General features: G+C 39.9%; 1 protein-coding gene across 1 annotated transcript in view; it reads left to right on the forward strand.

Moving 5' to 3' along the window:
* The window catches only part of Fbxl17 (F-box and leucine rich repeat protein 17), a 490,002-nt gene that overhangs the window by 331,579 nt on the left and 142,088 nt on the right, over nt 1-16,335 (forward strand). The window lies entirely within an intron of this gene.

Below are 16,335 nucleotides of genomic sequence, written 5' to 3' on the forward strand. Positions count from 1 at the left end.
TGCACAGTTAGCACATCCATTCATGTTTCTACACCCTACACATCACGGTCCCTAGTCTGCACAGGACAGACTCATAAGAGCTGAGGTCCCGTCAGAACAGTGGGCACCAGGCATCCAAGTGAAGCAAGAACTTTCTCACACAGCGCAGGCGTGGAAGGGTAGATCCTTTACATTACTCCACAAAATTTCTGTACAAAACTTCATCTCTTGTTTGATAGATTATTGATTTGAAATCGGCCTTCTCAGTTTATGAAAACTACAAATTTAAAATTTCTATTCATGAAAGTGGTATTCATTTTAATGCTATATACTATTAAACCTGTTATTTTATGACGTATTTAAATCAGAAAGCTACTATTAGTTCTCATGGTTTCTTAGGTGTACAGAAAGGTTCTTTTAAATGTTTTTACATGTGGTAAATCCTACAAGTATTTTTTCAGCTATAGGAAACCAGTTAGCCATCATAGAATTATACTTTGGAGCTACGTAGTATATTTTCTACTATTATAAATCTATATAAATCTGCAACCTGCTAGGAAAGATGGACTCTATTCCAGCTTGTGATTCAAATAAATGGTTTCTGTGGACTCTGGTCTGTCTCACAAATGCGTTTAGTATTTTCTGAACTGAGCTTCTCTTCCATGCCAGGCATGTTTCTAACTGTGAATGTTCAGGCTGCTGATTGACTGGGAACCGAATCATTCTCACTAACACACACTCGGCCCCAACTACTACAGAAGCAATGGATTCTGGGGCCAGAATTTGTCCCTCACTAGCAAAGCTTGCTTTCTGCGGTGCTGATACTATACAGTGAATGAAAATTCAGTGACCTATATTCTCCAGTTTAAACCCTTAAAAATTTAAATTAAATCTTTGTCAACAGTAATTCTAACCATACTGAGGCAAAAAGAGCGTTCTCTACAATCTGGCTGCACTAAATGTAATTCGTAACTATCAAAAATCCGTTTTTCTCTGCATAGCTTTTAAGAACGGTCCTGATGTTTTAAAAATTCCATGCAATTTTCTTTAAAAGTTGGTTTGGAATGCCACTGTGCATCTTGAAGCCCACATACAGTGAGTTAAATTACAGCAATAGCATATTTCTCAAGCACCATATAGTTGCAAATCCTTTATCCTAAAGTTCATAGCAGCAGATTTTCTCCTTGAACGGGGAAGGAAGTTGAACTTTGAGGCTGTTTCAATTTAACACATGATGTGCTGCGTGCTCACACTGCGCCTGCCTTGCCTAGTGTTTCTTCTTGGTTCACCCTTGCTTCCTGTACAGGAATTAGGTGTGTAATACTGATTATAAACCTGGATCCATATTACCACGATTGTCAAAGCATCATTTCCCTGTGCTGGCCTCCGGAAGTATTTCCTTTTCAGTGGGTTAATCTAAATGCAGAGTAGAACGTTTGCTTTCAGCATTTTTTTAAAAAGTCTTCTTAGCCAGTACCGGTTTCACATGGTTCAGAAAATGCTTCAGTATTCATACTCAGCTAAAGCTTGGGTATCCTGGGTGCCTCACTTTCCTTCATACCTCTCATTGCTACCATGACCAAGCCAGGCTAAATCTGTTCACAAAATATATCTTCAGTAACGTTGTTCTATTGATATCCATCAGGCATCTAACTATCTTCTCCGTTCCTCTGATCATGCCATTCTGTCTCAGACTATCAGACTGGCATGCAGCAGCTGTCCCAACGCCAACCCAGCATAGTGTATTCTTAGAAAAAGAAAAACGCGTGTCGGAATTGCAGACATGTATTTAAACCCCGTATTCACCTAATCAGAGTTGCTAATGGGTTGTGAGGATTGGAAACGTTCCATCTAATATAGACAATAGTGGGGGAGAACTTTTCGCAGAACAGCTATAATGAAGTTTCTAAAACTGTTTTGCAGGTGAATAAATATTTCTAATTGTTCGTGCCTTTTGGAATATATTGTTTTAGGCTAGTTACCATAATATACACCTGTAAAGCCAGTGCTCAAGAGGTAGAAGCAGGAGAATCCCGGTTTTGAAGCCAGACAGGCGTTTACATAGTGAGCCTTTATTTTTAGAAATAAAAGACAAAAGAGAAAGACAAGAAAGGAATTTTTGCCTCCAAACCAAAAGAAATATTAAAAATTAAACATTCAGGTGCTTTGACTACCCTCAGACCTTATTAGCCCTTACTTGTTGTCCTTAGAACCGTCCACTCAGAACTAGGAGGCTGGAGTCAGCCTACTAGAGGCCTTTGTCCTTCAGTCCACTTCTGAGGAGCCTGCAGCCGCCATGCCTCCACAGACCCAGCAGTCAGAGATGCTGGTTTCCTCACCTAGCCGATGAAGAGAGGCTCACCCACAAGCCAGTACATGGCTTCTTGTTTCCAGCGACAAAGCCTCAGCCCCGAGGATTTGATGGAGCAGTGTCCTCAGCCACACTTTTGGTCGGTTTCCAGTCAGGCGGGGTTGCTCAGGGACACAATCAGCGCACTCCTTTCCTCTTCATGGGGACAGGCTTGGGGGGTTAGCCAGAAGACAGCGCAGAAAGAAAGGAAAGGTTCGGCTCGGTAAGTCCTTTGCCGACTATGGGAAGCTTCAAATCAGCTTCAGAATTAACTTGAAAACAATGCTGTAGTTATTGGAAGACTTATATTTAACCCCATTCTGCCTATGCCTAGTTCTTTACTTTTGAGAAGTCGTGCTTGCTTGCCTGTGATAGAGAGACAGAGATGATGATGCTGAACTCTCTCTTACAGCGTGTGATGCAATTGGAACTGGGTGGGCTGTGGCCTGAGGCCTCATACGCAGGACCACACCACTTTAGATTTCCTTCATTTTATTTTAGGATGTGGGAGGAAAAAACAACCACTTACTAGGCGGTTGGATCACCAAGAACACATTTCTGCCTACTGTATCAGTCTGGTCTCCAGAATGGAAAGAGAGAAAGTCCTTGACAGTTTACATTGTTGCTCTGCTTCCACTGGGTGGCCTGGCAGATACTAACTAGCATCTCCCCACCCCCAGCAAAAAAAAAAAAATCAAAACTCTTCTAGACCAAAAGTGTTCAGTTCAGTAAACACTTCAAAGTTTCTGTATGTGGTACCTACGTTCTTAGGGCCAGCAGGAAGCATCGAAATCAAAATCTTCTAGCTCATAAAAGTAGTAGTGCAAACCATTGCAGGAATCCCACATGATAAGCTACAGATCCTACAAGAAGCATTTCTCACTAGCTTGGCTCCCAATTCTGAGATCATGGAGGACAGAAGTTTTGGTGGCATCTGTCAGGGTGGAGCTGGAAGATTTTACAGTCTCACTAGCTCTTAAGGAATGCTGGGTCCTCTGAGGCCCCAATATTCTATATGCATGAACTGGCATACAGGGCCTCCACACTACCGTCTTTTTCAGGCTGGGAGACTTTTCCTTTCCCTATCTAACTCTGGTCCTTTCCCTCCATCATCTTATTCATGCTGATTTTTTTTGAAACTATCCAGTCTTGAAAGGATGGAAATATGCATATTGTACAAGTAAGCCTTGTTATGTGATAATATTCTATAATTTTATTTCTGTGATGTAATAGATTTTAATAAACAAGACAAGTCAAAACCAAATCTCCAAAATGAAATTTATTTCAAATTAAATGACTCATCATTACAGAATTTAAAGTGAATTCTCATTAAAATAGGAAATGTAGATTTTAGTAGTATAGATATAAATATTTGACTAAGTGAAGAATATATTTCTCTTAACATAATGCTTTAGCCGAAACATCAATACAAACTACTTTTGTTTCATAACCAATCATTTTATTTTCTCTAATTTTGATACCAACTAGTAAATTCTTAGTAGTTGTTATAAAAAACAGAATTTCAAAATTAGCTAAACTTGCCACTACATGTGAAGAGAATTCTTCTTCCTTCTATCCTTAGGGAGGGTATATGGATGTGAGATCAACACTCTAATGCTGCCTGGAGGCTTTGAATTTGCAAATTAGTTTAATGAAACTATGTTCACAAATTTTATAATTTCATGCTCTAAAATAAGAGGAAGTGGTCATTTGTGTGTTTGAGTGGGAGAATCGTAGCCTGTGTCATATATCTCGTTGTTATCAAATGCATTAATAATTTGTTGTACTTTTTTCACACCAAATCATTTTTGAAAGATTTTTTTAATCGGTGTTAGTTTCACTCATAGAACATTTTAAGACTAGGAGTCTTATTTAAGTGCTTTTAACCAATCTCGAGACATCAATACAGTCAAGCATCATGGAGAAGCTGAAATGGAGTTCAGCATGTGGTACTTAATACCTTTTTTACTGCCTTAAGACAATGCAGGTAGAGATTTTATTCAGTGGAATGATTCTGTTAGCAGGTGATGCTATGAAATGTACATTTCCACCAAATACATAATCTTAAATTTCAACAATCAGGTGTCTTTGATATTTGTTAAATACTATTTTAGCTCCTGTGTGAGTGTCCACGTGAAGAAGATATATGGATTTCCTTGATAGAGTAGCGGAGGCAAACACACAGGTCTCTGCAGTCTCAGCAAATGGATTCCTGTCCAGTCTCCTCTCCTCGGCCTTGCATAGCTGCCACTGCCAGGCCACATCATTTCTTTACTTTGCACCCTACCTGTTAAAGTCTCAGTGCCAAGTGGATGTCAAGATTCTGGTGCACTCAGAAGTCAGCCTGCCCTCAACATTGGCAGGTACTTACTGCTTTAATGTTCTTTGCATATGCTGAATAGTAATAATGAAGCTCTCATTTTGAGATCACATAAGACCCAGCAGACCTGGATATAGAGAACATTAGATCCTCTTTACAGATAAGAAAACTGAGACACTGAAAGGTGGGTTTCTTATCCAAGATCACCGAACTAAAACGAGAGCCTGGGCTATCAGATTCCAGATTCATTCACATGGTATTGGTGTCAGGGGTACCCTGATCTTTGACTTTGTGAAGATTTCCTGTTTGCTATCCACATGTCCTGTATTCCACCCTCCCCTAGCTTGGTCTCACTTGGTATGCCGTTGTAGTTCTTTGCTTTGGTTCTTCAGCAGTTGACACTCAAGTCCCAAAGAGCATGTGCATGCACTTGCCCATTCTTAAAAGGGTGTGTACTGATGGCTATTGTGAGTATAGTCCTCCAGAACAAGGGTTTGGAGGTCACGGAAATAGGAATAGACCTACTTCCTTTCCTTGGAGAGAGAGGGGGAAGGATGAAGGGAGACAGAGAGTATGTATAGTTTAGAAATCTGAGAATGAAGGAAAGAATCAAGAAAGCTAAGTTTCAGATGGTCAGTTTAGGAGACTTAGATTTGAGGATGAGAAGGAATTCACCATGGGACTGCTGATTATGTTGTTCGGCTTCTTCAGAAATCATTATCCATATGTTATCTGGTATAAGTAAACTCAGGGCGGGAGATGTAGCTCACTGGTAGACCACTTGCGGAACAGAAGTCATCCCTGAGCTCTGTCCCCACCACCAGAATAAATAAGCAAATACATACCTACATACAAACATACTACATGTATTTATACTTACATGCATATTTTAAAGGCATTTCACCCATGCTGGTACATGCCACTTGGTTTGAAAATGTGAGTCTTCCACAGCCAGTCATTAGGTGGAGTTCAGGAATCCTTCAGAAGAGGAGGAGAAAGGATTGTAGGAGCCAGAGGGGTCAAGGACACCTTGGGAAGACACACAGTCAACTAACCTGGACTCAGGGGTTCACAGAGACTGAACCCATAACCAGGGAGTCTGCGTGGGACTGACCTAGGCTTGTATGTTGCAGTTGTGTAGCTTGCTCTTCTTGTAAGACTCCTAACAGTGGGAGCAGGAACTGTCTCAAACTCTTTTAAAGGCTTTTGGAATCGTATTACTCATACTGGGTCACCTTGCCCAGCCTTGACACAAGGGGAGGTGCTTAGTCTTACTGCCACTTGACATGCCGTTCCTAAACAGAAATGGAGGAGTGGATTAGGGGACGGGAACAGAGGTAGAGTAGGGGTAGAGAAATGGGAGGAGAGGAGTGAGGGGAAACTGTGACTGGGTTGTAAAATAAAAAGTTTAAATAAATGAATATAATTTGGAGGAAGAGAGAGAGAGAGAGAGAACATGAGTTTTGTAGCTAGTGCCAAAGAGACGGGGCAAGGGTGGTGGTAAGTGGTGGCAGTTTCTTTTAAATTGTTTTTTTTTTGTTTTTTTTTTTTTGTGGAAATAGAATTTTATCATGTTCCCCTGTCTTTTTCCTTCCTCCAACTACTCCCAGACACCCTCTTCTGAGTTCCTCCCATTCCCCCCATTTTCAAGTTGATAGCTTTTTATCATTGTTGTGACAGATAATCTCTTGAAGAGTCAATATATGCCTGTCCCTGTACCAAATCTTAACAATATGCAGAACAAATGTTTGTTCTTAACTTTATCCTACTTAACTTGCTCTTAAAATGATCTCTAGTAGGCTGTAAACATATGCAATATGATGTGATGAGAGGGAGTTTTGATCATATCTGTCTGCTACCTGGATAGTATAGAGAAGTTCATGCCCATATTACTAGCATCCATGCAGAGCTGTAAGCAAGCTCCCCTCACAGGGGCAGGCATTCACCTGCAGCACAAAGGATGGATCTTGACAAATCCAGGAGTGGCGGGCATAGGTAATTTACAGTTCATCGTTAACAGCTTTGCTAGAGTTAGACTTTCTGCTACAGACATTAGGAGTTACTGACAGTGCAAGCAGAAAGTGCAAAGACAAGTTTACCTTCCAAAGACAGAGTCAGCACTGATGTGGGAATTGGTGCTGCTGAGAATAGATTAGCAAGAAAACCAAGCAAGGGTGATACTGTAATTGTTTGGAGAAAGGTCTCCTAGGTGTGCATATACATGTTGTACTTTGCTATTCTATTGACACCTAGCTACTGTTGTAAGTTCCTTGGGATTTATATTTCAAGGTCAAAATAACTCAGTTGTGAAACTCTTAGAATGAGTAATTTATATAAAAATAAAATCTATATACTTTTCTTAAATTAAACTATATCCCCTAAACACACAATTTCTCTAGTGCCTGCATGTTTAGAGACTAGAAGTCTACTTCAGACATCTTTCTCTGTCACTCCATGCCTTCTTTTTTGAAACAAAGTCTCTCATTGAAACTGGAGCTCGCTTTTCTGCTTACACGAAGAGTCACCTCTCTCCTCCATCACCATGCTGGTACTACAGACACAGGCTACCATGTCACCGTGCTGGTACTACAGACACAGGCTACCATGTCACCATGCTGGTACTACAGACACAGGCTACCATGTCACCGTGCTGGTACTACTACAGACACAGGCTACCATGTCACCGTGCTGGTACTACAGACACAGGCTACCATGTCACCGTGCTGGTACTACAGACACAGGCTACCATGTCACCGTGCTGGTACTACAGACACAGGCTACCATGTCACCGTGCTGGTACTACTACAGACACAGGCTACCATGTCACCGTGCTGGTACTACAGACACAGGCTACCATGTCACCGTGCTGGTACTACAGACACAGGCTACCATGTCACCATGCTGGTACTACAGACACAGGCTACCATGTCACCGTGCTGGTACTACTACAGACACAGGCTACCATGTCACCGTGCTGGTACTACAGACACAGGCTACCATGTCACCGTGCTGGTACTACAGACACAGGCTACCATGTCACCGTGCTGGTACTACAGACACAGGCTACCATGTCACTGTGCTGGTACTACAGACACAGGCTACCATGTCACTGTGCTGGTACTACAGACACAGGCTACCATGTCACCGTGCTGGTACTACAGACACAGGCTACCATGTCATTGTACTGGCATTATGTCAGGCTTTTTTGAGGGCTCTGGAATCCTAACTTGAGTGATTGTGTTTGCACAGCAAGTACTTTATCTGCTGAGCCATCTCCCCAACCCTCGTACCCCTGTAATTAAATTCTTTAAATTGTATATCTGTGGGCATTGATATTAAAAGGTAAAAATGTTTAATGTAGCTCTCTCACATGCTAATTACATTCTGCTTAGTATTACATAAACATCTGTTTCTCAATTACAATTTGCCAGTAAGATTCTTAATGAAATCCAGCCCTTTCTGTTTAAATTGAAGAGAGTAATTGTTATGTGTTGCTATTTGTGTGCAATATGTTTAGTTTTCACTGTAAGCCAGCCTAGTCCTACAGAAATACAATGAAGTCACAGATGAAAGCTCCATAAGTAATTCATTTTTCTAGTCATCACATTGACAAAAAAGGAACAGACACGTTGAAATTCGTTTAAGTAATATTTAATGCAGTGTAATGAAACTACTGCCTCTTTAGCCAATAGTCAATTTATATTATTTATGAAAAGTTTCCCCATACTCTCTTTGATTACAGCACTTCTCAGGTAGGACTGCCCGTGTTTCAGGTGCTCCACGACTGCATGCCCTGCTGGGCAGGGCGGCTCTACATTCACCCGATGTGGCATGTCTTTCTGTCTATGTGTTGCTTTTATTGGTTGATGAATAAAGCTGTTTTGGCCAATGGCTTAGCAGAGTAAAGCTAAGCGGGAAGTCCAAACAAAGATACAGAGAGAATAGGCAGGGTTGAGGAGACACCGTGTAGCCACTAAAGGAGTAACATGCCGCACACATAGACCACAGCCTTGTGGCAATACACAGATTAATAGAAAGGGGTTAATTTAATAGTTAGAGTTAGCCAGTAAGAAACCTAAGACATTGACCAAACAATTGTAACTGATTATAAGCCTCAGAGTGGTTATTTCATAAGCGGCTGGGGGAACTAGTGAGGGGACCCAGTGGGTGGAGAGAAACTGGTCCAATGGGACCAGGCGAGACAGAGAAAAGCCTTCTGTCTACATTCACTACCTTTAATAGGTTCATTATAAATTTAATAAAATGTGAAAATGACTGTGAGCCTTTTTGTTTGTGGCAAATATGAAACCAATCACTGAAACTATGGTGGTGGCTGGAGTATCCCTTCATCTAGCTATGCAGTGACTTGACATTTACCTCTTGCCTCAACCTTCTGAGGTTTTCTTCTTTTTATAATCTCCTTTTGTTCTCAGCTGTGCTGTCATTTATAAATACAGCAGACTGCTCGTCTGATACCTTAGAGGAAAGGCAGACAGAAGGAAAGGGCATCATAAGTTCTCGCCCTCTTGTAGTGACTCCTGTATTATTTGGGTGATAATGAATTCTTGGTGTTCTCAGGTGTCATTGCCAGGACACTCTTAGAGTAATGGATAGTGGAGAGATGCCTAAAGAGATTAAATGCACTGTGGAGGATGGACAGATATCCGTCTTGTACTTGTGGACTTTGCTTTGTGATGAATCTGTTTGTGGGATGATGGAGAATAATTAGAATATAGGATTTCAGGGTTACATATCAGTTGGTTGTGAGGGAGACCAGGAGACTAGTTTTAAGTATGATCTTGGTTAGTCTAGCTAACTAGACTCATTTTATCTTAACAATTATAGACTTTCTTTTTTAAAAAATTATTTATGTGTATGTTTTTTCTGTGCATACACAGATATGTGCACCACATGTGTGCCTGGTGCTATGGAACCCCTGGAACTGAAGTTACAGACAGTTAGTTGTGAGCTGCCATATGGATGCTGGAAATTGAACCCTGGTCCTCTGGAAAAGCATCCAGTGCTTTTAACCACTGAGGCCTCTCTCCAGCCCATTAGACTTTTAATATCTGTTATTACTGTTACACTGGAGCAGAAGCATGCCCTCTGTTGCCTAAGGATAAAAAGCAAATAGCAGGAGCATGATTTAAATTTGCCTTCACCTTTGACCCTTATCCATGCCCTATCCACAATACTGTGCTATCAGTTTAGTGACCATGTTCATCACCAGAAGCTCTGAACTTCAGTTTTCAGTAAGGGTTAGAGCAACGGTTCTGAGCTCTCAGGAGGCAGTTTCTAGCCTCAGCTCTGCACTAACCGGGAATGTGTAAAAGTCTGCATGGTTTTCAGGCAGTAGGATCATATTCTTTTCCAAATCCATGTGTGCTTGAAAGCACAGGTTTAATTGCTTGGGAGTAAGTCAGGCCTGAGTTCAGAGCCAGGTTCTGCTTCTAAATATGTGTGTGAAGGAAGATAAGCTAATTGTTTAGACTGTCGTAAAGATACAGTGGGGAAATGCAGTAGTTATAATTTGCCCTTTACTTACCCCATCAAACAAGAATGAAAGGTGAACTTGTAACACAGTCTTTCCTATTAAAGTTATCTTTCTAATATCATAGCAATTCTGAAAAGGAAAATTAAGTAAAAACTGGGGTGTGATGAGGAGACTTCAAAATGAAGAATTTTAGGCTGGTGTGGTGAAGCACAATTAACAAAAACTCGGAGAGAGAAATTGGGGTTCAACCTAAAGGTCAGAAAAGCAAAACAGCCAGCCACTGGCTTTTACCTCTACTTTAGTTTGAAATGGCGATCCTGCCTCCAAGAATCTCAGAATAGGACTGTGACTGAAAGCTGTCTCCTCCCGTTTTATAATCCTCTCTATGGCTGGGATTAAAGGCATGCACCTCCCAGGTTCTGTGACAACTAGTGGTCACTGGGATTAAGGTGTGCTTTAGCACGGTCTGGTCTGAAAGGCTGAGCGGAAGGGCTGTTTTACTCTCTGATCTTCAGGCAAGCTTTACTTACTAAAATATAAATGAAATGCCATACAGTGTGGCAAGGATAAAATTTGGATAGGAATGCTTCATAGTCAGACTGTCAGTCTGTGATGAAAGATGAGCTGGGCTGCGGTGCTTACGGTGGCCAGTCGTTCCTCATGATCTGTGGGCATCTGTACACAGTCCGGGATGTGGAGGTGCGGGACATAGCAGGTCACAAAGCAGAAGAGCTTCCTCTGCCTCCACACACAGGAGGAGATTATAAACTCGGGTCCACACTGTATTTCATCACCCTTGTATTTGAATTATTTTTAACCTTTCAGTGCCTCTGTTTTTTATATCTTTATTTTTCCACATTCCATATCCTGAACTTGTACTTTGTCTAAGAACAGAAGTTTGGCTTTTTAAAAAGCCTTTAAGTAGGCTTCACAGAACTAATTTAAATGCTGATTGATATAATGCTATTTATTTAACTTAATAGTATTTATTTTTATTTGATAATGTTATTAAGTTAAAGTTTAAATGAGGCCAGATCAGTTGAACTTCTTAGTATGAAATTCATATCATTTTTCAAAAGTATTTTAAAGATTTTGAATAATTTATTAAAGCCTTCAGAAATTTAATTAGGTTTTAGTTACATTGATTTACACACATCTCCAGGGACATTTGGTTTTTAAGAAAGGAGAATTTGGTCTTCTCTCAAATAAAGCACACTGGAGTTTATACACCCAGGGTTTTTTTTTTCACCTGATAGTTTAAATGTTCCTTAGGAAACAGTTCATGCAGCCGTACCTAAGTCTTATTGGAAGCTCAGTTGTAGGCACTGTTGTTGCCTATTCTTTCATAGGAACATATATTTAAACACACCAGATTAAATGTGAGATAATTAGACTTACACTGCGTTGACAGGATACACCTCTCCATTTTGTGTATATCTAAGATATGATAGTCTTTTAATTGTTTTAATATATAAAATACATCAAGATTAGAATATTCTAAGTAACCTATATAATGGTCTAGATAGTTTTTATTTTTTAATTTTTCAAAAATCATTATTTGTGTATGATATATAATGGAGAAAATTTACATTTATTAAAAACACACAACTTTTTAAACTGAGCATAATCCAAGAACCAGCTCCCAGATCAAGAAACATTTCAAATTTGTGTCAGTCCTCCTGTACTTTTGCTCTTTATTACCTATTCCAGTGGGCAGTATTTAGGTTTGTCTTCTCTGTTTATTTTTTGACATAAAACATCATAGGAATCTTTCTGTATAGTTTGTGGTAAACTATTCCTTTTATGTTAACGGTTTGAAATCTATAATATTAGTGCTGAGGATGTAACTTGATGATAGAATGCTTGTTTTCCACACCCAAGGCTATGAGTTCAGGCCTCAGCACTGCATGAAAAAATACAGTTCTAGTACAAATTTAAACCTGAAGGTAACTGTACATTAATTACCCACAATCTCAAGGGTAGTGTAGGAGACTACCTCTGACACACACATATATAAACATATACCCTTCTGTGTACATTCAAAGGGCGAACATGGGCAGGAGGCTGATCTCACACACACAGACATGAACATACACACTCATATAAATATACACCATAAAAAGATTTATACCTGCTGGAAAATATTATGACTCAAAATAATATATTAATAGAAAAAATTATCTTTTTGAATTAAAAAAATTGTTATTTGACATCTAAGTGGAGGATTTTCTTTTCAGAACAGTATTTTTGATTACCTCTACCATGTCATGGAACAAGTCACTACCTGTGATGATCAAGAGAAACAGGCTAGCTTGTTCCAATATGTCTGCTGTATTTTCCATGGCTTCTTCATTAATCAGACACAATCATACCTTGAAATTTTAGTTTTAAATATGTATAATTAATCATATCTTTAGTATGATTTTAATATACTTTTGAACGTACCACTTCTTAAACCTATGTACCATGGCACTGTCGCGGGTGCTGAAGGGAACACATATTCTTGGAAGGATGTTAGTCTAAGAGATTGATTGATTGAGTAGGATAAACACTTCACTGACACTGATACTGATCCAGTATGACATTATCAGATATAAAATTTGGCTTACCACAGTATTTTGTTTTAGACTTGTTATATTTTATGTTAGGTCGCACCATGACACAAACAAATTATGATTTGACCAGAAGATTTCTGAGTAAGAACAATAAAACATGTTCTGTCCTTTTCAGTGGAGAAGAGTATTAGCTATTTTCCTAGTGCTGCAACAACACACCTGACAAAAAGGAACTTCAGAAAGCAGGTTATTTCATTTCTGTTCTGTGGGATACAGCCACTCATGGCGAGGAGCCTCCGGGAAGCAGTAGAGGTGTCTGGTGGTGCCTCACTTGCGACTTCTTTTTATGCAGTTAGGGTGGAGTTTCACACCTCCTTCAATCCAGTCCATCAATTCCCCCACAGGCTTCCCCAGATGTTCCTCTCCAGCGTTACTCTAGATTCTTTCCAGTTGACAGTCAGTGCTAGCCACCTCAAAGGGAAGTGTTCTATTTTTTTTTTTAGTGTAAAAATAAAAAATTCTAGGAAAAAATATACATTAGATTATGTATTGGAGAAAATTTAAGAAATATTCTCATTTTAAACAACCAGATGTCTGTTAGATACACCAGAAACATATCTCTTCCCATATTCTTGTTTAGCAGGCTGAACTGAACGTAGAAGCTAGCCTGACAATGGCATTGTCTGTGATGGCAGAGGTTTCGCCTAAATATATTCGCGTATGATCATATTCTGTGGGGCATTAGTAAAGCCAGTGTCTCTCTTTTCCCATCTGGTGTTTGATTTAATAGTCCTGAAGAACAGAGCACACATATTGAAAACAGAATGGCCTTGCATCATCTTCCTAATGCTGGTCTAAGAAATTCTTTCTGCTTTCCAGAAGGTGTAGGCATGAATTAAAACTTGGAAAATAATGGGGATGAGAAAAATACAAGAGATAGATCTTGAAAAAGAAAAATATTAATTTTTTCAGATGCAGGCTCTAATGGCTTAATGAAATGCTGACCAGCACTAGTTAGCATGCTGTTTATGGTTTGCTTTGAAGCCGCTGCAGCAATGTATCTTAATGCAGGAGCGCGAGTGGGCATATACCAAGTTAGGCTAGGGCCAATTGCTGAAATCAGTTTGGCCAGGTAACGGCTACCTAAAAGTTACCATTATTTCCTTACTTCTTGTGTTTTTGTGTTTTAAGAATTTTACCTGCCAAAACATACTGAACTGACATATGCAAGTCTTTATAGTTCTATAGAGTTGATTAACTTTTTTATTGTAGAAGAATGAGATGAATCTGCGTGGCAGTGGCAAGATTTTCACATATTAAATAAATAATTATAGAAATTGGAAAAGTCCCAGCCTCCTTCGATAAACCATATTAGAAAATTTTTAAAAATGACTTGTTTTATTCTATACTTAACCCTGTCCTTTGCATGTCAGCCCAGGGTATTTGGTGAGACATTATGCTTTCATACAGAAAGTGACTTCATCATGTAACATTATGGTGCAAGAAAAAGAATTTTTACCCAGTTCTTATTCGTTATGAGAAAAATCTCAAAATTCAATGGCCTATAGACCTGCCCCAATATATTATTTTTTAAAAGCCTCACAGATAGAGAGGTTTTCATTATATATGTCTATATTTGTGTGTGTGTGTGTGTGTGTGTAATTTTTATTTTTAGGAAATAAAATAATTTAGGAAATAGTATTTTTAGGAAATTGGTTGGCTTTTAAACTTGTTTTTCAAAACAAGGGCTTGTAAAGTCCTGGGCTGGCCTCAAGCTCACTATGTAGCCAAGGACATTTCTAAGAGGTAAAATCATATTTCATCCGTCCTCTGACTTCATTTAAAAGAAATTCTGATATTCTGAGTCCAGCAGATTCTATTTCACTAAGTACTAGATTAAATCTGCCAACCTTAAGCACTGGAATGATATACTTATGTGTGGTAAAAGTGTGTTTTATCCACAGTATCCCTGAAAGTAAGTCACATTGACTCCTCATTTTCCAAGCCGAGGAAAGAATATTATAAAATAACTGATAAACAGTTCAGAGATTATTTTTTTTCTCCCAAAATAAATAGTTTCTAACTGCTTAAGACAGAAAGAGATAAACTAGAAGGAAAAACAGATCTGAAGAAGCAAGTTAACTCTGGGGAACCGGAGAGGTAAATATAGCCAGTCTGCCTGTAATGGCTGCCTTCTCTTTTCTATATATTACAGCCTCACCCAGGCAAGAACACAATAAATTGCCAAGACCAACACATCTTCCCTGACTCCTGGGACCGCACTCACCTGTGAATTTATTAGGAAGGAAGCTGCATCAACCATGAACAAACAGGGACTAAAGGAAAGACAGTACAAAGTGCTCTTTAAGGAGCTCTGGCTCCTAGGACTAACAGTCTCCCTTTACAAATCAAGAGGATTTACCAGTCAGCCAGTCCAAGCCTGTCAGCTAATGTGAGACTGAAAGCCCCTTTTTACTAAATAGTGGTCTAGGATTACAGAGGCCTGTGTGCTCACTGTCCATGGTGAACTACCCCAGTATCTGCTCAGTTCCCCTCAGAACCTTCACCTAATGACAGGTAGCCTTCCCAAGGCCTCTGGCATTTTAGCTAGTCACATCTGTGCATGTTTCTAGAGAGGTAGGTAGTCCCAGGGATTAGCTAGTCCCGTATCCACAGTCTACATGTTCCTCTCCTTTGGTGCTGGCATTAGCTTCGAGTCCCCCAGGCACGTTTCTAGCTGGTTCTGTGAGCACCACCTGAGGTTATTCTGCTTGCTTTTGTGCGTTGTCCTTGTCTCTCCCAGCACACGTGACCCCCCAATGTTGGCGTGAAGCTAGAATGTGGAAAGTGGGGGAACTCGGAAGTATCTTCCAGTTTGTGCCTGAAGGACTGAAGAAGTATCCTCTGAGGTTCAGAGAAGTCCTGAATTGTTCCCTGACTCTCCTGTCTCTCAAATGGTTCAATACAAATAGCAGCCTCACTGTGCTGTCCTCTTCAGCCTGTCCTCCTATGACAGTGATGTTTAACTGACAGTTATCTCATGGAATTTTGCATGAACTTTCTGGAAGTATCATATGTAATTCGGTGTTATCCATCATTGGTTATATACTCCAAGCTGTGTTAATGCCCATGCTCAGTGCTGACGTTCATGGTAATCTGAAGTACAGAGATCAGACAGATTATAGTCAACTTCAAGAATGCCTTTGAATAAAGCCTGTATTGTCTAATTCAGGCTACATGTTTTATGAAAAAATATTTGTACATGTTTTATGAAAAACCAGTCAGTGATGGAGGAAGGTCATTGGTTAAAAAAATAAAGAAACTGCTTGGCTGGCCCTCATAGGTTAGAATATAGGTGGGTGGAGTAAGCAGAACAGAATGCTGGGAGGAAGAGGAAGTGAGCTCAGACTCAACAGCTCTCCTCTAGGGAGCAGACGCCTCAGAGAGACGCCATGCTTCGCTCTCCTGGGCAGACGCGATTCAGCTCCGACCCAGGATGGACGTAGGCTAGAATCTTCCCAGTAAGACCGATGCTCACTAAAACAGGTGCTCACAGATTATTAGAGATGGGTTGATTGGGATATCAAAATTAGCCAGTAAGGGCTAGAGCTAAAGGGCCAAGCAGTGTTTAAAAGAA

This window comes from Microtus oregoni, unplaced genomic scaffold (assembly GCF_018167655.1).
Source record: "Microtus oregoni isolate MIOR12 unplaced genomic scaffold, Mior012 000038F_ref0000394, whole genome shotgun sequence".
Classification (NCBI taxonomy): Eukaryota; Metazoa; Chordata; class Mammalia; order Rodentia; family Cricetidae; genus Microtus; species Microtus oregoni.